The 23,466-nt window shown below is 43.7% G+C and overlaps 1 protein-coding gene across 1 annotated transcript in view; it reads left to right on the top strand.

Annotated features, from left to right (window-relative positions):
- The window catches only part of CCN4 (cellular communication network factor 4), a 38,678-nt gene that overhangs the window by 1,265 nt on the left and 13,947 nt on the right, over nt 1-23,466 (top strand). The gene's annotated exons all lie outside the window — the stretch shown is intronic.

The following is a 23,466-nucleotide window of genomic DNA, read 5'->3' as shown; positions in this document are numbered from 1 at the left end:
GGGGAGCCCCTGCCCCAGCGGGAGAGCGACTGAGCGGGGGGACCTGCCGTGTCCCTCCTCCTCCTCACCCCTATCCCCGAGGCAAGGCTGGACTCGGGGCTCGGGGAGCTCTGGGGACCCCGAAATAGAGGTGGATCCTAGGAACCCGTTTGGGCTTGAGGCTGGGGCATTCCCTGAGCCAGACACGTGTGAAGCTGGGTGTGAGCATCGCTTCTGCTCGGAGCGGGGGCAACACCAACCGCTTCGCACAGGGAGGATTTCGCTTTGCAGGGCTGCTGGCATCAGGGTTGGCTTGTGTGTTGCGAGATAAAGCGAGGGTTTAAAGCAAGAAAGTAGTTCGTATGGTGTGGTACACCAGACGCACCTGTGTGAAAGCAGATGGCAAAGCGATAAATCCCGCGTGAATGTGGAGATGGACTGATAATGGTGCCTCTTCTAGAAAAAAAAAATACAACACAAAACAAAACATGAAACTAATAACAAACAAACAAAATGCAGCTCTTGGGCTCTCTAAGGTAAGAAACAACTTTGATTTTTGTTGAGCAAGTAAAAGTCACACAGAGGGAGGGGGCGCTCCCCTCCGTGCCCCTCTCCCCGTGTTACTAGAAGAGATTTGCACGAGCCTTGTACAATTTACAGTGGTTGTCCTGGGTTCCCTTGGTATCAAAGCTGTTTGTAAAAGCGCTGCTGTAGCATGAAAGTGTGTGTGCATGCATGCAGACACATGCGCCTGCTGTGGGGGTGAATGAGCGCAATCCAGATATTGCTGGCAGCATGTCTGGTCTAAAGAATATCTAAACAAGTGTTTGAAACAGTATCAAAAATAGCCTGAAAAGAGTCCTGGGTCTCGACCGTTTCAGTTCAAGCTCTCCCTTGAACAGAGCAGATGGAGCATCCCAGGGACACTGCCACCTCCTGAACATACCTGTGGAGCTGGACCTTAGAAGGATGTGCTTAGAAACCATTGAGTAGGGATGATTTCTTCCCAGTAATGAACTGGCTTTCTGTAGGTCTTCTCCACACCTGATATGGATGTGATGGGGGGTTGATAGGCTGATGAAGGCAGATTTCTGTCTTGCATACATAAGGCAGTGGAGGAACAAGGATGAAAAGAGTGTATAGCATGCAGGGATGAGAGGAGATGGGGAGGTAGTATTATCTTCAGGGGACTGGAGCATCTCCCTTATGAGGAAAGGCTGAGAGACTTGGGTTTGTTCAGCCTGGAGAAGAGAAGGCTGAGGGAGGATCTTATCAATACTTACAAACATCTAAAGGGTGGGTGGCAGGACGATGGGACTGGACTCTTCTCAGTGGTTGCCGATGACAGGACAAGGGGCAATGGGTGCAAGTTGGAATATGGGAAGTTCCACATGAATATGAGGAAAAACTCCTTCCCTGTGCGGGTGCCAGAGCAGTGGCACAGGCTGCCCAGGGAGGCTGTGGGGTCCCTTCCCTGGAGACATTCAAACCCTCCCTGGATGCGTTCCTGTGCCCCTGCTCTGGGTGTGCCTGCTCAAGCAGGGGAGTTGCGGAAGATGATCTCCAGAGGTCCCTTCCAACCCCTGCCATTCTGTGATGATTCTGTGATTAGTCTATGTAATACTTAAAGGACTTTTGGGAGAAGAGCAGGCTTAGTTTGGTCTGCTTTAAGGAAAGATGTCTGAAGGAGCAAGGGATAATGCAGATGGTATGGGATATTGTGAATATTTAGCTGGCACGGCTACCCTGCTCATGAGAGCTATCTCAGATAAGCCACACAGTGACTCATAGCAGATGAGCGCTGATAAAGCTCTGACAAGACCCCACCCCAATGTCTGCTGCGTTGCAACTTTGGTGGCATCATCACAGCTGTAATAGAGATCTTTCCAACACTGTGGAGGCATCCATGGAGTGGTAGCGTCGGGTAGGTCACTGTACACAGGCAAAGCCCTGAGGCCTCCCTGGAGACTTGTCACTCTTCAGATATATGAAGAAATACGGACAGAAGAAGATGCTCCACTGTGAAAGACGAGGGTTGACTATCTGGAATATAACTGGAATATTACTTATTCCAGTGAGAAAGGCAGAGGAGTTAATACAGGAAGGCCAGGCAGGTCTCAAAGGGCATTTCAGATGGCAGCTACCAGGTTCTGCAGGAGCGTCCCTTGTCCCCCAGTACTCTATTAAGCTGCAGGCAGTTACTGAGCTCTTACACAGTTTTTTTGACAAGGCTTTGTATTGGGGCATAACTCACAGGTGATGGTTTTGCAAAGAGAAAAATAGATGACCATAGCTGGAATTTCAGGCATAAGTTTTCAAACATTTATTAAAATATTATTTTTCATTGATATAAGGGCAGAGACCATGGTAGCCCAGGTCCCATCAACTAGGTTGAATTTCCTCAGTGCCTGTGTTATTTCTGCAGCAAGAACTCTAAGGCTGGATCCATCGGCCTCTTTCAGTGCTGCACACTGAGGAATCAGAACCAGGATCTTCAGCCTCTAGTCCTGATGACTCTGCAGATATGAGACCCCTTGTTTAAATGGGACAAAATGTCCCAAACCAGGGTAATAATTAGAAATAGAAATTCTGCATTTTGTAGAAAATTAGTAAAGGAGGTTATACAGGAAGAGAACAGCATTGGAGGTTTCTAAAACTTTTGAAGAGGAGGAACGGGTGGAGTGGGGATGAGAGGTGGCTGCAAACCTGCAGGCTTTTCCTTTAATGGTGCTGGTAAGCAACAGGTCAAAGAGCATCAGCTAGTAGGCAGGTGTTGACACTTTTATTTGATGTGATGGCAGTCACAGCACACAAACACCAGGCTTTTGGCTTTAGTGGAAGGAAGTGGAAAGATGATTGAAGACAGTTTTATATAGGCACCATGTCCTTTGCGAACACTGGTTTCACTAAATAGTCACTGATAATGACCCAGGGCTGCCTCAGGCTATGTGCAAAGCTGTTTAAGAACTGTAGTGTGAGTTTTTCCTTCTTCTTTTTATAAGATTTATTGGTACACATGTGAGGCCAAGAATTTCATTTGTAAAATGTTTGGATTTGATGGCAGGAAAAAATTATTACATTTTTTGGGCTTGTCCAGGCAAAACCACATTCTGACCAAACTTGAACCAAAAAAGAGAGAGGAGGAAAAAAAAAAAAAAAGAAAAGGCTACAGATTGATTTATTCATTTATCTATTTACTTTGCTAGCGGCTCATATATAGTCTACTGCTAAAGTTTCCAGACACCTTTTTTTCTTGCCTGCAAAAATCCCATGGCTCTCTAAGGAGAGGTGAGCTGAGGTTTGCCTATTGGGTGCTTTGTCATGGAAAGCTAAAGGCTTGCAACACGCATAATGATGCATAGGCATAGATAATCTTAAGCAGCAAAGGTTTAAAGTTGATGGGTCTTGTCCCTCTAACTTTCCATCATTCCCTGTTGCTTGATACCATCTGGTTACCAGAGACAGGGCCGATATACATCTCTTTGGGGGGGCTCCTATCCTACGCTTCCATAAATTGTAGTTGTCAGTTAATATTACTCTGGTTATAGCAGCCGAAGGTTCAGCTATGCAAATGAGCATCTTGTGGCTTGAAGCTGTTGACATAATGCCCGTGGGTATGGCTGCGTCATACGTGGGTTTCTCCCAAAGCTGGTCTTTTATTTGGCAGTCGCCCCTCACAAATCCACTTGCACAACGAAACCATTGCCAAGGCAACATCCTGAAGGTAGTACTGAATGTGCTTCAGATGGATCAGAAGTTCTGACCCAAGTCTTTCTCTGATGAAGTGGAGATGCCTCCTAAATACACACACACACGAGTTTTTGCTGAGAGCAGCGGGTTTTTATGCATTTTCCTCATAGCTTCTCCTGTCAGTGTCTGAATTTGCTTTGATAGCCATCAGCTGTCAGTGCACAACAGTTTCTTTGCATTAACCAAGACAGAGCCGGGGACAGGTACTGGCTTCCTCACCCCCCTCGCGGTTGTGCCACTGCTTGTTTGTGTCCCCTCAGGCAGGTCCTGTCTCCATTTCACACTGCAGCAGTCCTGCGAGTGCTCTGCAAGTGCTCTGCTAGGGGGGCTTCTCCAGGGAAAGGCTAATTAATTGAAAGCAGTAACTGTGGGGTTTAGTGAAAGCATAAGATTTACATGATTTTGCTGGGTCTTTGACCTTTGAAAGAGTTGTGCATGTTTAGCTCCTCCTGCCTTTCCCAGGTGCTAGGAAAAGGCACTGGTCAAAAATTTTGGAAGTCTTCCACACCCTTGGAGACAATGAGACATTTGACTCATTACTTCAGAAGCCCTGGGCTCCCACTTTGGGATGTGAAGAGTTGCTTTAGCATCTTGCCAGTGCTCAGCTTACTGAGAACTGCTCTTTTTGGATGGCCTCAGTGACCCAGAGGGGTCTTGAGCATTCCTGTCTGGACAACCCTGGCTCTTAGGCACGAGTGGAAATGAAGCTGGTTAAAAAAAAAAAAAAGAACTAGTATCATGTATGTGAACATTGGCAGCTGTGGCCTGGAAAACGCTGAATGCCCACAGCGTCAGCTGAAGACACATTTGAGTATCGAGCCTGACAGTGTCTCATGTTGTGGTCCAGAAATCAGGGTAAGGTTTCCTCACTCTTTCAGATTTAGGTTTGTTAAGTTTGTTGCCAGGAGGTGTGGGTAGGCACCCTGGATTAAGATGTTACCCCTGATTCCTCCTTTGCTTTCTTACAATACAGTTCAACCATGCTCATTCTAAGGGTGCTTATGTTAAAAATAGAATTTTCTCTTTCTATTGAACGGAAACTTTGACTAACAGCTGTCAGTTTGGCAGGGATGGACCCAAACAAGGTGTACCTGTTTGTTTTCTTTCTGTGTTCTGATGTCCACCAAGAATTCAGACCCAGTTTCTTGGACTGGGCTTACAGCACCCAGTTTCCCCATCACTCCCTCTTCAAGTTTTGTCCCACCCAGGGTTTGCTGCACCCTGAGATGAGTTACCTTCAGCCTCCCATCGCTGCAGGTTGGCGGGATGATCACAGGGCTTTATTTTTACAGATCTGTTTCTGGGTCAAGGGACTCTGATTCTGCTGCTTTAGTAGCTCTGTACAGATGTTCTCCAGTGCTGCTTTGGGTTTCCTACCTGTAGGTGAAGATTACGGCTCTCCTCCACCCTGGTGGTCTCCCAGCTCTGGGAGGTACCTCCACTGGTGCCTCTGTTATCTATTGCATCTATACTGAAACTTATGTGTCTCCCTCTTGGCTGCTGCTATTCTGACATCCTGGATGAAGCTTCTGGAGCTGTCTTAATCCCTTGCACCTTCTAACAGACTGCTGCTGGGCTTTGACTTGTAATCCTTGCATCTGGGCTAGGTGTGGGAAAGCAGAAGGGAGAAAAGGCATTTTTACCTCTGTGGGTGCCAACAGCTGGCTCTGCTCTACAAGTAATTCCTCATGTGGATGTGGAAGGAAAGAGAGCCTGTAGGTTGAAATAGCTCTGGAAGAAGATAACACTTAAGCTAAGCTTTGCAGCACAACTTAAATAATGAATTTCTAATACTTGGGTTGGTAATGCATTCCAGGACTGTGTGGTCATCTCTGCGTTCCTCTTCCCTTTCTCAATAGCTCCCACGTTGTTCTTCTGGTTTATTAGTCTGAGTCTGTCATTCTACTTAATCTATAAAGCAAAAAAGAGATGAGCAAGTTGGCAGGCCAAGTTTCATGAACTCCAGGGTGGTGCACATTGAGCCCAAGGGGAAACCTGAGAGGTATTTGCAGAAATAATTGTGGGCTCATGCATCATCCATGGAGGGTTCTGAGTCACCTGGATCCTGATGTTGCTGGACATGTGTGCAGTTAGGGCTTTGCTGTCATGGAGCAATTCCAGCCCCGCAAAATGACCTTCTCTTAAGAGGTTGTCTTGCAGATTCAGAAGGAGTTCTAAGAAAAAATGTCTCATGCTTGGTGACGGGGCAGCATAGCAAGGTCAGTTCATCCAGCATTTCACTGACACTCAGATGAACAGAACTTAAAGTACTTGTAATGCTTTGTCTACATTTATAGCTTTTTCTTAGAGCTGAAACAAACTCCTCCTACTTAGCTTAAGGTGAATCTGTCCTTTCCTTTCCTAGCATACTGAAATCATCTCCAGTGAAAGGCTTCCAGGTGGATATGAAGCATTGGTTTTATTATTACACGTCTAGCATGTAACTGTCTGCCTTGATTGAGTTAGTAGCCACATTAGATTTAGAAACATGGAACTACTATGTGTAGTATCTGTATATAATGGAAAGGACACACTAAAGTTAGGAGTAGTAAGCAACTTTGTAATTCTGTACGATACCTGACACAAAACTCGCTATGTGCCACCAGGAACAGAGAAACCCACATAGACTTAACAACTTTGAGCAAAATTGCTCTGGATATCTCAGGGATTTTTTTTTAGAAGGTTGCAATTTTGTAGCTACCTGTGCATGGTAGCACTTTCGCCTTTATAGAATTTACAAAAACCACTCAAACTTTAACTTCTGAGTGGTTTAAAAGTTTAATTTCCTTTCCATGGTCTACCAGGTTTCCAGACCACCATCCTGCTTTCATTTTGGTATTTTTTTCCTGAAGCTTTTTGAGTAACAAGAGACAGCAAGATGAGCGGGGGATTGTTCCTTTCTCTTGCGGAAGTTTCCTCATACCCATATATGTATGCTTGGGCTATGAAAGGAAGGTAATAGAGAAAAGAAGGGAGCATGGCTTTGCTGAAACCCAGTTTGGTTTCTTTTGGGGACAACACTGATCACCTGGAGCAGAGACTCTGGTGACTGTTTTACTCCTTGAAGGGTCCAGCCTTCCTGCACTGGGCAGACAACTAATGTACCAGGGCCCTGTGGAGAGACTGGTAACTTCCCCCAGAATGCCACCACTATCTTGAAGCGTCTCCTGACTCTGCTCTAAACACTGCCGTTGTCACTGCCATGCCTGATAAATGGTGTCGTTGGCATTCTTGTATTTGTGGTGCAAAAGGTCACTCCGCATCTCTGTTTTTTGGACTTGTGGATCCTCCTTTCTGGGTTTTGAAGTCCACCAGAATATTCCTGGCTGTGTCTGATAACCAAGCAGGCTACAGCTCACATCTATGACCATCAGCTTGTATCTGCTGTGACAAAGGGAACCCTCTGTATCTGGGCTGAGAAGAAAGCAGAGACATTGGAATCCATATGGGGGAAATTAAGCTCTCCTCCAAATGGCTGGCACATGTACTTGGCTGCCCACAGGCTACTAATTCCCTGGTTTTAGAGTAACAGCTGGGTCATTTTAGCTGTTTAGCAAGGAAGGACCAAACCACAAAAACTGCAGCCAGCGCTAAGAATCTCCAAGTGGATTATACTATAAAACTCTTTGGTTACATTTTTATGAGAAAAAAAGGTGGAAAATTAATTAGGAAAATATCCAGGTTCCATTAACTAGTTTTGCCATTCAGCAGGTGATTTATTTATAAGCACTGCTGGCAATATTTCCTGCTGGATCTTGGTCTTGGAGGACTAGGTCATACCCACAGCATCTGTGTGTGGGCTGATAGACATTGATGTAGAGAATGAGAGCAAATTCGGTTGTCTTCTTTCTTATTTTCTTCCACATTTGGCCATAGGTATTGCAGTCACTGTATTTAAACATATAATGAAATCCCTGCTGTGAAACTCTGCAGTTTGTTTATGGAGACCGTTCACTATTAATTTTCACTGCTTTATAGAGTGCCAAGTGTACATTTTTGTAATTACATTTAAAAATACATAAGGATGAGAGAAGTTGCGAGCTGCTGTCTATGAGGTAGTGGATTTCGGGGGGGGTCACTTGACTTATTTTTCCAGATTTTGCATAAAAACCTGTATTTATTGCCTCGGTGCACTGGGGTTCCCCAGAGAGGTGGTGTGATTGTGCTCATGCACGCTGGTGAATTTCTCACCCGCCAAAGCTGCCCGGGTGTGGGTGAGCTCCTGAGTTTGTGGTGGAACAATACATTATGCGCCTGGTTTCAGGCTCAGATAAAAAGCTTCTGCTTCTTTTATTTTATATGCTTAATTCTGTGTGATTTACATATACATATATATAAAATACAGGTATGCACGTACCCACATCCCCCCTTTATTTTTATGTTTTGTGTCAGTTATTCCATGCATACCATATAGGCAATCTGTTTGCACTTGAAGAGATATTTGTGAAATAATTTTGGCTGTTCTCCCCTCCCCTAGAAACATTAATATGCTTTCCAGTGTATCTTCTGGGAGGCTGGATTATTTGATTAGAAGAATAAATGGATATTGCAGCAGCACTGTTGAGATCCCTTTAAAACCTCTGAATCCTCAATGATTGTACCATTTTATAGAGGAATAATTAAAGAATTACATTTGTCTCATTCCCGTGTGACTATATGACCGTAAAGGTGTTGATCCTGGTTTTATTGTTCACCCTGTAAAACACAGGTGAAGCTTTTTTAGAAAAACTGCCTCTAAAGCAGGAGCTGTGCGGATATAAACATTTTGGCTTAACACCTGCCTCCCCATACGCTTCCCAAGTGTGGTTTTTCTGGCACAAATCGTGTCTGTGGAGCAGCCTTGGCCCAGGGGGACGCTCAGAAGCAGGGTGCTGTGCAGGGCTGCTGGGGAGCACCACAGCCTTGTCATTTGTGCACCAACACTGCCCTCGCGTGTTGGGGATTTCAGAGACCAAACCTGTGCCTGCGTGGAGGCTCTGTGCCCAGCTCCCACTCCTGCTTGGCTTGCTGTGGGCGATAGGCAGCCAGCACAGAGGCAAGCAAAAATGTCAGTACCCATAGAGTTAGAAATTCATCATTACCCTCCTGGAGGCAAAACACATAGCTGATGTCCTCCTCTATGTATGAAAGCAGCACTGTTAACTGTTTAAGGGCTGAGATGGTGCCACTTTCCAGTTTAGGGTTGTTTCAGATGGGACATGGCAGCATTTGCATGGTGTTTTTTGGAAGGCATGTGGGTGCTGACGGGCATGAAGTCTAGGCAACTTTCTCCTTGTCACCTGTCAAGCGCTTCGATGCCAGGGTGCAGGACTCCCTGTGTCAGTGGGTTGTGGTGGAGCTGCAGCAGTACCCTGGCCTGAGCAAGGGGTTTTGTTTTGGTTTTGTTTTATGCCATTCATGGTGTTAGCGAGTCTCTGGATCAGAAATGGATCAGAAATGAGGTTGCTTTAAACCTGGGCCCCAGCAGGTTTCATAGCTGCATGCAAGCAAGAGAGAAGTGTGTGAAGGACCCATTTCATCACTTTGTGCAGATGCAGCAAGTTATAAACTGCTGGTGACCACTGATCTGTTGGATCTGAAAGTGTTGGAGGGGTGAAAGTGTCTTACCCTTTTGCAGGCATCAGGTGCAGGTGATGGTTGAAAGATAAAACACTAAACAATTGGCTTTGCTGAACTTACAGCGTCTGAGAGTCTGCTCTGTGGAACAATTTCTTTTTTGCATCCAGTAAGAACTAAACAAAGTTTATTAGTTGTGTGTAGGAGGAGGGATCATGGTATGGTTACAGTGTAGGAACAAGAAATCTAACCACTATTTTTGGCTCTGCCACAGACATCCTGTCTGCTTTTGGGACAGTCACTTCACCTCTTGGGCCCCGGGTTAAAACAGAGTTATTCAATAATTTCCTCCCTGTGAAAGGTGCTGCTTTACACAATGAGGATTCTCTCCTAGAAACAGACCTTGACATGGTCTGCTTGCCCTTACAAGTGCTGTGTGTGCATTCCCATCCGGAGAGCTGATACCTCCAAGTACAAGTACATCAGCCTTCACATATACCGCTTGCACCAGTTATTTGAGGTTCATTCTCTGGCATCTTTTTTACCAAAGCCCTGAATTTCAGTTCTGTTTCCACTGACTTCAAGGGCAGGAGCATTCAGACTCTGGCACAACACATGATTTTCCTACAGTAATAACTTCACCCCTTTTCTTTTTTCTTCATGAATTTGTGCCAGGAGCTGTTCTAGTTTCCCCGCTTGTACTTTCCATTTTATTTAATTTGAAAACAATGGTTTTGACCCCAAAGCCTTGTAAAAGCCAAGGGCAAATCTACTGGCCTCTCTCTTTTTATTCCTTCCCCATTTGCAATGTGTCATCTTTTGTTGAGGATGGGGGTAGGTACAGATGCTTTTTCAGGCTTTCTGTTGCATATTAAAACAGGATCTGAGCTTCGAGCATGTCTGAAATAATGTTTGCTGTGCAAAACCCAGGTTGGTTTGAGAGCTGACTCTGACCTCTCCTGAGCCCCCTCCTTCCCATCACCTGAGTTTGCTCTTTTTGCTGTTTCTGGGCCAGCTTTTCAGGAACAGCCTGTTCCTCCTGATCAGGGACTCATCACCACCCCCTCCTCTTTTCACAGCATGTGGGACAAGATGCTGTCCCTAGCCATCACTCCACTGACTGCTGCCCTGCAGCGGTTCTTGCTAAAAAAACAAATGCCCCTTAGAAAAGTTTTTTTGGATCAGCCTGTCTCTCAGGCCTCACATGGGAGACTTACATGGGAGGTCTTTTCTCCAAGCTCCCCTTGGCTGTCCCTCTCTGCGATCCTGCTGGCTCCTCATCCTTGGTGTTCTGCTCAGCCACTGCTATGGGCAACTAAAATGTGGGTGAGAGAACCCCATGTTGTTATCCTGTCAGCATCAAGGACACACTGTTTCTTGGGGTTACGGCATGGGGCTGGCCAAGGCAGTTAAACCAAGACCCGGTTGCCCATGCACCCACAGCCTCAGGTGGCCTCCTTTTGATATGGGGCTCTAAAGCAGGAGATGGGCAAATACTTGCTGCAAAACTGTGTTGCAACACAATGGCCCTCAGCTTACATGAGGGCTTAACCAACTTTATCCAAGTCTTGCAAGCCAGATATTCTGGGCCAAGCCCTGCTGATTTTCAGAAAGGGAAAGAATTATGTTCCTAGCCATGAGCTAGCAGCCAAAAGGATCCTTCCCATGCTGGGTCCGTAGCATTTTCAATGTGGCACCATGTGGAAATCCAGACCAACACAGACAAGATGTAGAGAAATTGTCTATGACAAGGTAAGAAAACTTGATGACAGTGGGAGAACATCAAAGGGAATATTTTGAATCTGAATTCAAGGTTTTCTTTCAAGAATGCTATCAAGTAGCCAAACAATTAAAACTTCTCTTAAATTTGGAGCTGCAGAGACCTCAGAGCATCTGTGGATGGCAACTTCCTCAGGGTCCCCAGTTCAGGGCTGAAGAAATACTGGTTTGGAGCAAAACTATTCTTTATTCCCTTCTCACTAATGTAAAATAAATCTATATGAGGTATTTGAATAGTAGTCCTTCTGAATTATCTTAATACTACAAATTTGCCTGCTGCCTCCTAGGAGCTGCCCTGCCTTTTCAGCCTCTGCCTGTGGAAAGCCCCAGTGCTTTTTTGTGTCATTTAATCTCATAATTTTTTGTGATCATCTTATTTCCTTTTAATTATACTAAAGCTTAAGCAATGTACACTCCCTACAGTTTTCACTCATTTTTTTGCCAAACTGCTACCTATATGGATTATCTGATGCTGTTAAGCTCTACTGCATGAGACGATAGATCAACATGTGCCTTGAATTGGGTAATCACCTAAAAAAAAATCCAAGATACAGAGCTAAATCACTCCTAAAGATGAAAAATAAGATGAAAATGTAGCAGAGTGAATGTAAAACCCAGGCATCCTCTTCTGAAAAGCCGCCAGTATCTGTTCCCTTCTGGTTTGGAGAGTTAATGGTTGTGGGATCTGTGAATATGGGGTGTGAGACCCTGGTCCCCAAGGGTCAGGCCTAAACTCACCTCAACCACAGTGCACTTTGTAGCAGGCTTGAAATTATTAGTTGTTGGCTTACAAAATAAGTGTATTTGGAAAAAAAAATGTTGTTCCTTTTCATTTTGCATCAGTGCCTTTGTAAAAAGTTTGCTTGCTTGTGAGTAGGAAGGATACCCCAAGTGCCATGTGAGTAACAAAACTCACATTTTTTTTCTCACCTTCTGATAAAGCCAAATGCATTTTCTGCCTTTTCCAACTGCTCTGATGAGCTAGAGGGGTTCAGAGAATGAACATTGTCCCAGGCTTACACAGTACATTAACAAATAGTTTCTGTAACAGAAACAGAGAGGGAGGGAAGAAAAGCCCTTGTGTGTTACGATTAACACACTGAATCCAACAGTTTTCTTGGAAGGCTAATGGGAACTCTGTGTCGGGTCAGGAACCCGAGACCAAATCCACACAAATGTTCTAATAATTTTTTTTATTTTCCTCTACTTTGTGACTGAATCCAAACTGAAACCAATGAGACTTGGACACTCCTCTGAGGCTGTGAGCTTGGCTGAAAAAAAACCCGGAGAAATAGGAAATAAAATTCATAACTTCATTGGGTTATTCAGCCTAGGAGACTAGAGGAGAGAGGAGAGGAGTGGCCTGGAGACCAGGCAAAATATGGGGGTGTATGTTGAGAGATGGACAGTCATGGGAGTTCTGGTCCGCAGTGCCTTGGCTGCTTGTGGCCCAGCTCGACCTTAGGGCCTGGCAGGAATCCTCAAACCAGTAGATTCCCATCATGTGAGACTTCCTTGAGCCTTGAATAGGCTTTATTACTTCATGGTGGCCTGGAAAGCGATGCTATTGCTGATAAGTGCCGTCCAGCTGCTAGCACACTGGAGCCTGCTGTCCCCCCTCTCTGTACTTCGTTGCTGCAGAACTTGCACAGTCAAGGTCTTTCTTTTTTTGTATTAAATCTCAACTGTTAATCTTCTTGGTAGATTTGAGGAAGAAAAGGACAAGTTAAAAAATGCAATTCTGACTCCAGATCCCACTTTGCTGTTGATACAGCTGTGCGTTTCCTACTCGATGGCTCAGTAAACAGTTTAACCCTTCAAATCTTGCAGTTGTGTTGCTTCAGCACCACCAGTTTCTCTCCTTAAAGCAAATTTCCCCTCTTGTCTCTATCCAGAGCAGCCTTTTTTTTCTTCTTTTTTTTTTTTGCACATGGCCACACATTTCACATCCTGTTGTGGTTTAACACTTTATACAAAAAGAACAGGATTTCCTCTTGCTTTTGGTGAAAACACTTCTCTCCTTTGCAACCTCCACTTTCTGGTTTTGTGTTCATGGAGGAGAAAGTAATTTTACCATCTAAGTTTAATGCACTGTAATTAAAATTCAGTCAATAAATTCCCTGGCGAGGGCATTGGCAGAAGACTGATGTACTAAAATTCTGTAGACAGAATTTTTATTGCATGAAATGAGAAAGTGCCCACTGGACTTCAGCTTGGGATAAATTACATGCCAAGGGTATTTCAGCCCTTCATGCTAAAACAAAAATCTTCATCACATCTGTGTCTGTTTTCATTCTGGTGTTGCATGGCTATTTAATTGATGGTGTCAGTGGTATCTCACCCTTTGGTGGTGACCTGGTTTCCTCTGGCTGTGACATCCTGAACAAAACCTCTCTGCTACTGGTGCAGAGCTACAAGTATATCCAGGGTGAGGAATACGCTGGCTGTCAGAAAACCATTCTTCTTCTGTGAAGAAAATGGAGAAACCTTGTCTTTTTGCCAGAGTAGATGGGTTCAGGGTGCTCAGCTGTGGTGCCCCCTGCATTTGAAGTCCTCCAGATACCTCTGAAGGTCATATTCAGCAAAATTCATACGCTACAAGCTAAATACTGATTTTTCTGTGGGTGAGTGGATAGAAATTTGTTCTTCCTGGGCACATCACCGGCATAGCTACAAGTCTATACCCCTTTTAACAGCTCTGGTTTTCCTACCTCTCCCTATTGATACTGATATTTTCATAGAAGAACTCTCTTGGGATCTCCCTTACCCTTATTCTCTGTCTGCCATCTCCCTTGACAGCAGCTGCACGTTCCTCCATGGTCTGGGCAGCTCACAATCTTCAGGGTTTGTTTCCTGTAGCAAAAGAAACATAACCACCCCTGTTCTGCAGAGAAGCTAAAAGCTGAGTTCAAAGACCAAAGTCATGCCCTAGTCCTTTAATCTAGAGCTTACCTTCCCTACCTTTAGTAGCCCTAAAGAGATCTAAAGCAGTTATCAAGCCCCTTGTGCAGGCAGCGCAATGATCTCCTCCTCTGCTGGCAGCAGAGAGGGGTCTGGGGTTTGCATCCAGCAGCTGGAAGCGCAGCTAGTCACACAGAGGAGCTGAGAGTGGAGCCTTTTACACATAATCTCACCAGTGCCAAAGATCCCACTGATCTACTGAGTGTCTTGCAAATGTGGTAGCTGCTTGTAACCAAATCTGTAATCTTTTACAACACTGGACAGTGAGCCGGTGATTTGCTCAGGGATGTTTTTGGACACATTTTCCATATACGCTTGATTGTTGGTGGGGTTTTTTTTGTTGACTAGATCTAAATTAACTTGACTGTGCAAATCATCTGACTTTCATTAGTATCAATATTCTTTTGAGGCATTCATATTTTAGTCATGCTGTTCTGGGTGCCATTTATCCTTTGCAGTGACTATGAGAAGCGAACAAGATGCATCTGTGTGCAGTAACGGGGTGGCTATGTGGTCTGCATTAGAAAGGAACTTCCCTCCTCTTAAGCAACTGCCGTTAAAGCAAGCTGCTTACATTGGCTTGTTTTAGTAGTCTTATTTGTAACTTTGTCTTACTGCATTGGCACCTCTGGGTCCCAGACAAAACAGATTTCCTCCCACTCCTCTCCAGCTATGTTCCTAGATAGCCAAAAGTGAATATGTCTTATGAGAGGGATATTTTTATTTCTTGCCTTTTTGGGGAGAAAGCTGATCAGATATCCTCCTGGTCATGTAAGAACTGAGGAGCTTCTACATTCACTGAGAAGAAAAAAGGGTTTTTTGTGCCTTTAATGGGATGAATTGACCCTCAAACGGTTGTGTTCTCCAAAACTTTGCCCTTCTGATGGACTTGCCTAGAAAACAGCATTTTTTTTTCTTTCTTAAGAAAGAAGTGGAGGATGGTTGGTTGGTTTGTTGGTTGAGCTCAGGTGAAGTTAATGGCAGTGTTCAAAAAAAACAAAAAAAACCACCACACTTCATGGTTTTCCCTGCTGGTAAAGCTTTGTCTTATTAAATGTCCTCCTTGGAATGGCTTTATTATTTTTTCATTTGAGTGAAAACAGTGATGGCGTTGATTTCTAACAGGGCCCAGATAGGTCAGAGTCTCTTATGAAGAGCTCATTTATGCCAGATCAGTGCCAGCTTTGAAGGGTTAGTTTCGTGCTGGATTGCATTCAGTCTGTGGGCTTCTGGTGTTCTTTTGCATATCCCTTAGGCTCAGGTACTGTATGGCTTTGCACGCCTCACTACCACTGAGACTGAGCTGAGTATCTGGGTAAGAAGATCACTAGATCTCAGTTTCCCAGATGTCAAAGAAAGAGGATGCTTCATTCCACCCTTCTCCTTTTGGTAGACTAATAAACGTTTGGGCAGGCTTGTCTCTTGTAACAGAACATAAAAAACTCATCACAGGAGTGTCCTGGATCTGGTACATCCGATGATGAGTACATTGGGTGTATTCAATTTGCAGTCCGCTCCTTTCTGCTTACAAAACCTGTACTCCAATCTACTTCAGGGTGTTGACTATCATCTAGAAAAGTTAACAGATTCCAGATCTGTTTATGGGTTTCTTCCATCGTCATAGCTTTAACTCTCATGATCTCCAGTGTGAAGGGTCTTTGTACGTATGTTTTGGCAACTAATGTCTCCCCTCCACATGCTGAGATAGTAAATTCCTTCCGTTAGACTGGGTTTGTTCCAGGGATTTGGGGCAGATAAGCTCAGTAAAGCTTGGGAAAAGGAGGCCTCTAGCTAATCATCATACTCCTGCTGAATGATCTCACTATAAATTTGGCAAGGTCGTTTGTGCTGATCTCACTTTAACTTCTCATATGAGCTTACAGCATTCATCATTTCTGTAGCTTATGGTCACCATGTTTCTGGCTGGCTTGCTATCTACCTGCTGAGCATGGGGGCAGACTCCCTTCCAGCCCTGTTTTGTACATCTCAACTCATCCAGAGCTTGCAGCTACATTTCCATTAAGTCTCCTAGTTTTATTTAAAAGTCTTTAGCCTTTTTGTGTGTGTTTGTTCTTGTTCTGTGGATTTTTATTTTTTGAGCAGGAAGAAAAAATGCTCAGAAGTGTGTTCTTAGTATTCTGCTGCTTGGTCCTCCTTTTAGACATCAGATATCACTGTTGCAAAGGACTTCAGATTTCCTTTTTGAGATCCTTTTCAGCACATTCTAAAACACAGTGAAAAATGTCTAATTAAATCTGTTGGAGGGACTTTAAGAGGCAGCTGTTTGATATTGGTACCCTGTGATATGGTCAAAAGCTTGATATCAGCTTTACGAAGAAAGCAGATTAGGAAAATAATGTGTCCCCAGGGAATTCAATACTTCAATTCCTTGAGGAAGCGATTTAAGGCAGCATCTGCTCTGTGCTGTGTATTGTTTTATACTTTCCTTCAGATCCCTGAACCTGAAGTAGCTTATTTGGATATGCGTCTGTTTCTGTGAATCAGTTTATAGCACTCAGAGAAATGTAATGGGAATATCTTCTATGATTTTGAAAGAGACAGAAAGGACTTATACAGTGAAGACAGAAAACTTGACTGTTGGAAGCAGCATAGGCTATGGCGCTGTCTCTGCCCTGCTGCCGATGTGGTGAGTTGCCCATAGAGTTTGAGAGGGAGGAAACAGAAGGTGTTCGGTTCCCCTTTCCTCTTTGTGACAACATGGATACTTTGGTTATTTCATGTTCATGGTTCCCCCGGACCCCACCTTAACCAGCTCATGTGACTTTAACTTGCAGGGAGGTTTTGTGGTTTGTCTCCTGACTACGTGAGTCTCTTGCTTCTGCGCTCTCGGCATGATAACGGCAGTCATTTGCTTCCCATATAACTTAGCGCGGCGCCTATAGTCCTGGTTTCTGCAATTTCCAGATGCCTGGCACTGGTTCAGGACATAAGTCCAATCTCTTGTTGTCTGGATGCATCCCATTGTCTTCAACTCCTGTTTTGCTTCCTTAATTTAAATACTACTGTTCCTAGCTCAATAAATTTTTAACACCATAAATACTTCCTTTACCTCCTTGAGTTTTTTCCTGTCAGACTTTGCACACTGTGCACAGTCGCTGAGGCGGAGGGGTGCAGCTCTTGCCGTCTCTTGAGTCTTCCCTGTATCTGTCCAAATTAGTGTAATCAAACCCTAATAAGTCCTATATTAAACAAAAAAAGTCTTATTTTCATATACAGGGGTTAAGGTTCCTTTACGCTGCCAGAGCCTTATAAAATAAAACGAAACCTCTCTGTATTTGCCATTACATTGTAAATAACTCCATGACATCTGCACCAATCATGGGAGCTTTCTTCCACTGTCTGGTACGTCATGTACTCATTTCTACCTGCATGCAGTGAGCGCCGATGATTTGGTAGACTCTCGCACAGACGTTTCTGGGTATGGAAAGTTCAGTGCATTAAGCATTGGTCTGTGATCTTTGGAAGTTTATCTGTTTATTCTCAGGGGATCTCATGGCAGGTGATATCAGCTGTATCTTTCACAATAAAGATGTGAAAGTATCACAAGGCCTCCTAATATAGTGATATTATACGTGTTGAACAAGGGTCAATGGGGTTTCTGGAGGCTGGAAGGGTGGTTCTGCATCTCTCATCCTGCACTTAACCTCTTGTTCCCGTTCTCTCTGGTTTGAATAGAACCTGATCTTGGTCAAGGGAGATTTTATCCAGTGGTGAGTTCTGCAGGTTCTTTCTCTTCCCACCTTCCTGGTAATATTTTCTGCCTTTTTGGACCAAAATTTCTCTTCTAATGTCCTGTCATCATTTGTGAACTCTACATACTGCTGCTCTGCTTTGGCACCTGGCACAGGAATAAGTGTCACAGTCCAGGAGAAAGAAAGGGCCATTTGATTGTTCTACATCCTCACTACTGAACCAGAGAAGCTGTCCCCACGCCCTCAGGCTGTCTCTGCAGTGGGAAGCAAAAGAGAGGATGGAGCCAGAAGTGCACTAGAGCTAAGCTGGGAAACGCAGAGTGGTGGAGACCAAAACACAAGACTTGCCCTTACAAGCACAACAGAGCAGTCACATGGCTGGGGTTTGGCATTGCTGATATTTAGAACTGCAGTATTGCCATTATTCTTTTCCACTGGTCAATGTAAGATCTAATCTGATGATACCCCTCTCCCACTCTGAGTTTTGGTGGTTTCCTGATTTGGTTTTCTAGGAACAGCTTCAGGCACTAGTCAGACTCTGGCTGAACATTTAGATTCCATGATTCTGTGAAGAAAAGCTGCTTTCCTCACAGAAGTATGGCCAGACCGTACCCAGATGAGATGACCAGGCTGTGGCAGATGTTGATGAAGATGCCTTTGCTTCAAGCTTACAAATGCGCTTTACTGATCTCTCTGCACACACAGAGCTAACTCACTTGAGATGCTACAAGAGACTTGCACCATGATTTTGCCTGGCAAAGGGTAAGATAACACGTGTCATTTCAAGCTGAGTCCTAATGTTCTGCAATCAGACTGAATTAGCTTCAAGTCCTCCTAGAACGTGCACAGGTCCAGCATCTTCTGCCAGTCCGAAGGATGTTGCTGACCTATATGTCTTTCATCTGCACTCTCTGTCTAACAGATCTCATCCAATACTAGACACTACCATTACCAAAATATGCCATGCTTGGTGCAAAAATACCCTTTTGCGATGGGACTTTTTACCTGGAAATGCTGCTGTTTATTCAGACAAGTTGTAGGCTCCATCTGATTTTTACTTAACTACAGGGATGTAACAATGCAGTCTTACTGCTCACCTTTCATTGAGAGTCTTGAGGTGGCTTTGACATAACGATACAACACTATATTAAATGGCAGTTATGTTTTTTTGGATGACTCCACACACGCCATGTGTTCCAAAGGGGCCATTAAGGTAGCAGAAGCAGCAGCTTCTCTTTCCTTCTATTATCATGAAAACTTCCAGCTACAAAACCAGACTTCTGGTACGTTTCCTGTTATCAGATAAAATAATAACTAGCTGCCAAACAGTGTTTTTGACTGTGCTTATGATATGAGAGGAGATGGACCTGCAAAACAGAATTCTTTTGTCTGCATTAAATGCACCATTTAACAAAAAGATTAGTTTTTATTTCTCTGTGCCAGAAGCAGATTTTAGGTGGCACAATGCAGGACTGAACTGATGAAGGCATCTTGTTGGTTGTTTGGGTTTATGGGCATATTCCACGTGTGGTTTTGGCAAGATGTGCATTCACAGGCTGCCAGAAACTTTGGTTGGCAGTGCCCTCTGGAGGCCCTTAATCCAACAGCGGGGGATGGGGTATTCAGAGCCTCCCTGGGTGACTTGTCCTGGTGCTGCACTGCTCTTCTAGTGAAGAAGGTGCTTTCCTGGTGTTCAGTCTACACCTCCCGAGCTACATTTTGTGGCTTCTGCCCATTAGTATACCCTCTGCTACCACTGAGAAGAGTGAATTGATACTAGATCACCTGTTAACATTTTTGCCAGACTACTCAGGCCCAGCTCCCTCAGCATCTAGTCCTGGGTCGTGACATTTAGGTCCTGACCATCTTGGTTGCTGTCCTCTGGACTGCCAATTCCTTGATTTAAATCCATGTAAAGTGAGGGTTCAAAACTGTAGTCCAGGAAGTGAATTAATTTATTGAGATCTCACCAGATTCTTTCCCATATTCCTCTAAACAAACTATTAAACGCTGGCAAAATAAGAGCAAGTAAGTGGCCCTTAGTATGGATTTCAAGGAGGAAGACACTTTGACAGTTGGAAAATAAAGTGATTGACTCAGAAAGGCAAAGCCAGGGGGAAATAGGAGCGGAAACTTGACATGTTAGGAAAATTTTTATTTAAAGGAAATAGGGATGCATGAATTTGTCAGTTCACCATCAACTCTAGGGAAGTACAGCAAACTGTTTGAGATTTGAAAATTTAAATAACAATGGAATTTTAAAATGAAAAGTTGTTTTAAGTCAAATGCTCTGCATTGGAACAGAAACAGAAAATTGTTGATACTTAAAAATGCAGATTTCTATTTTTATTAGAAAAATCATGATAACCAAGCTGATTTTGAAAACTGTAATGAAATCTGTGCAGTTCTTGCCATGGGGAAAAAAGTAAAGTGGACTTTCTTAATTTTACTTACTTTACTTTTTTGCCCAGCTTGGGATAGAGTGCCCCCAAGGGAGTAAGAGGACAGAAGATGTCTTCCTTTTGATTTCAAGGCCATGACTGAGAAATAGGAGATAAGCAAATGCAGAATGTGGCTAATTGCAAGGTTAAAACCCCTGCCAAAGCAGTCTGCTCTTGTCTGGGAGCTGGAACTGCGATACTGCTTTTGTCACCCAGCTCGTGGCTCGTACATCAACATCTTGTTCTGTACAGTTTTAGGATGGTTTGTAACCCTTTGACCTTGGATGGTCTAAATGCACTTTCCGCTTCCCTAAAACTGAAGTCTGTCTGCCTGGCCCTTCTGGAGACTTTTCTCATTGCTCCTCCAGATGTTCCGTGTTACTTTTCACACTCCAGTTCAAGCTAATTTCACTGGATGAGCTCATTGGGTGCACAAGCCGAACATGTGCTGCGCAAGACAAAAAATGTTCTTAGAGGACAGAAACTGTGCTATTTAACATCCCAGTTAGAGGAGTCTGTGGTGGCAGTGTCAATTTGTTAATGATGTCCATACATTTTCAGTCACCCTAACCTAAGCGAGTGCTACTCTTACAGGGACAACACTTACAAAACATCAGGTTGCTTTTTAACAGGGAAGTTCTTTCCCTCTGAACACTCCATGGAAAAATGTGAAGAACATGTGAGGCCACGCTGAGTTTGCCAGTATAAGCAATATTTTGGCAAATAAGTGAATGTATGAAATCTTTACTCTGTAATTGTCTAAACTGAGTTAGAAAAGACTATTCCAAATATCTGCCTACATTCTTCTCACAGATACAATTCCCAAAATAAAGTTATGGGAAGTTGATTGTTCATCATTCATAGATCCACAGAAAAACAGTAATGGTTGACTCACTGTGGATATTTTCTCAGGCTATTGAATATTATGCTTCATGCAGAATATTCCTTTCTGCTCAGTCTGTAGTGCCTGGCAAGAATAAATCCAGCTGGCACCTGACATCAATAAAACTGTCTTATATTTTCTGGGTTCAGAGTCTGTTATTCTACAATATGTTCTGGAGATTTCATGTCTGGGATCAATTTTAATGAGATATCTAGCAGCTCATGCATGCTCTGGGGAAGCTGAGCCCTGAATAATTGTATTTTCCTCTTACCATTACATGTCCCTCAGAATCTGATTTATATTTCTGTCCTGATGCTAGCTTACTTGTCACTACTATTACCTCGTGATAGTTTATGGACATTCATGGGGACTTAGGGATTTGTAGCAAGAATATAACAGCGAGGAATTCCTGATATGGTTACTGCTGGTCTTGCTGTAAGAACTGGCTCTTTATCAAGCCACCTGTTTTGGGTGTAATAATAATAATAATGATGATGATGATGATGATGATGCAAATATTCAGCAATATTCAGCTCCGAAGTTCCAACTGAGCAAGATCAAAACACAAACTTCTACCTCAAGGGCCTGGTTTAAGCTCACTGATGTAAGCCAGGCCCTGTCTGTCATCGGTAACGTGCCCATCTCTCTGACATGCATTATGAGTTGTAAATCTCTGTCGGCTCTGGGGTGAAGCTAAGCAATCTCTGTGCTTGCCCAGAGATGCAATTGAAGGATGGAAGGGTATGTAGCTTTAATTAACAGATCATGTTTGTGTCGTTCTCTTCTTTTGTTTTTACTTCTTTATTAAGCCTCAGACACTGTGTTCCCCCGGGAACTGTGCTATGTCAGGTTAGTATTAGGCTGTTCGCAACTCTGTAAATGTGAATGTGAGTGTCCGGAGGTGTCTTTTAAAATAATTTCGGTTAATGGGAACATTTAGGGTGGTGCGTTGGCTCTACAGGCATTTCTGCTTGTGCTGTTTAAATAGTTCAGCCAGCAGGTGGAACCAGGAGAAAGCAGATGCGTCGTTTGGCAGAGAGACCCGGCAAATGCACAACCCCTTCTCGGGAGATGCATCCTTAGGCGTCTGTTCAAAGTTGTGTTTTTAACTTCCGTGTCCCTCTTTAGGACAGCCAAACTGCAAAATCTGGAGTTATTTCTGAACAGTGACAGACTGACGCGGTCAGGCCTCGGGGCATGAGCTCCCACCGGTAAGGATGTCTGGGTCAGCCTGCAGATCCGCCGATTTGATCACATAGCAGTAAGGAGGACATTTTAATAAAGATTTCCTCCCTGACCATTTTCTCTTGTGAATGGGTCAGAGATGGAGGACAGAGGATAATCCAGATCACGTCATACCCCTCCATCGATGACATCTGGCATTTGCTCCAAAAGGCAGTATCAGAAATGTAGGTTAAAGTTATTCCTTTAATGTGTTCTACTGTGGGAAATTAAAAGGATTCCACCCAATGGCATGTGCCCTGCAAAACACTGTGCAGCTGAAAGTGAGCTCAAATGTCCTTTTAGAGCAAATTACCACCAAGGAGAAAAATTCAGGAGGCGATAAGGTTCTATGGTTTGAGCAGACGTCTATCTGACAACTTCTCGTAACCATTTCCCCAGCTCTGCCAATAGCCAGAGGAATTGAATATAGAAGCCACCATCCTTTCTGGACCTTTTCCCATCAATAAACTTGAGGGGGAGAACATAGATAGCTTCTCCCTACCTTCACCCAGTTCATCGTGATTAGAAAAATACTTGAAAGAAAAAGGTTTTAAGAATAAGATCTTGCAGCACTGAAACAGTGAAATCAATACACAGGAAGATATTTTTAAACACCTGTAAAAACTGGAAGCAAAGGAATATACTGCAGTGCATCTATGGCTTTGCTGCTTAAACACAAACCTGGAGGTTTCCTCATGAATTTTGTAAAAGTGCTTCTGTGTATCTGGCTGGCTTGCAATTTGGACTGTATACCCTAATTTCAACACCATAGCTTGGCCTTAGCCAGTTTCCAAAACAAAAACAAACAATTGCATTATTTTACAACAAATCAAAAATATACTTTACCAGTAGGTAGAAAATGCTGCTAAAATGCTGCTACCTTTAAGACTCATGGCTATTAAAAATATTGATTTGTAGCCATGGCAGGCAGCGAGACTTTTTTTATTTTTCTCCTCTCCGCTTGAATGTAAGCACAGAAATTAGCTGGAAATTGTTGTTAGCAAAATACTGTTCTCTGCAGAAAGTAATTTTGGAGCTTGCCAAGCATAAATCAGGAGCAGCTTTAATATAGAGTTATCAGTCATGGTAGAGTGAGAAAGGTTGCATCTTCTTTTAATGAGAATGGGCTTGTACCTCTGAAAGCAGCAAGATTAGAGCTCATGAATAACGTGTGGTGGAA

Source organism: Phalacrocorax carbo, chromosome 2, assembly GCF_963921805.1.
Source record: "Phalacrocorax carbo chromosome 2, bPhaCar2.1, whole genome shotgun sequence".
NCBI classification, from domain to species: domain Eukaryota; kingdom Metazoa; phylum Chordata; class Aves; order Suliformes; family Phalacrocoracidae; genus Phalacrocorax; species Phalacrocorax carbo.
Note: the sequence above shows the minus strand (reverse complement) of the source record. Positions and strands in the feature narration are given on the sequence as shown.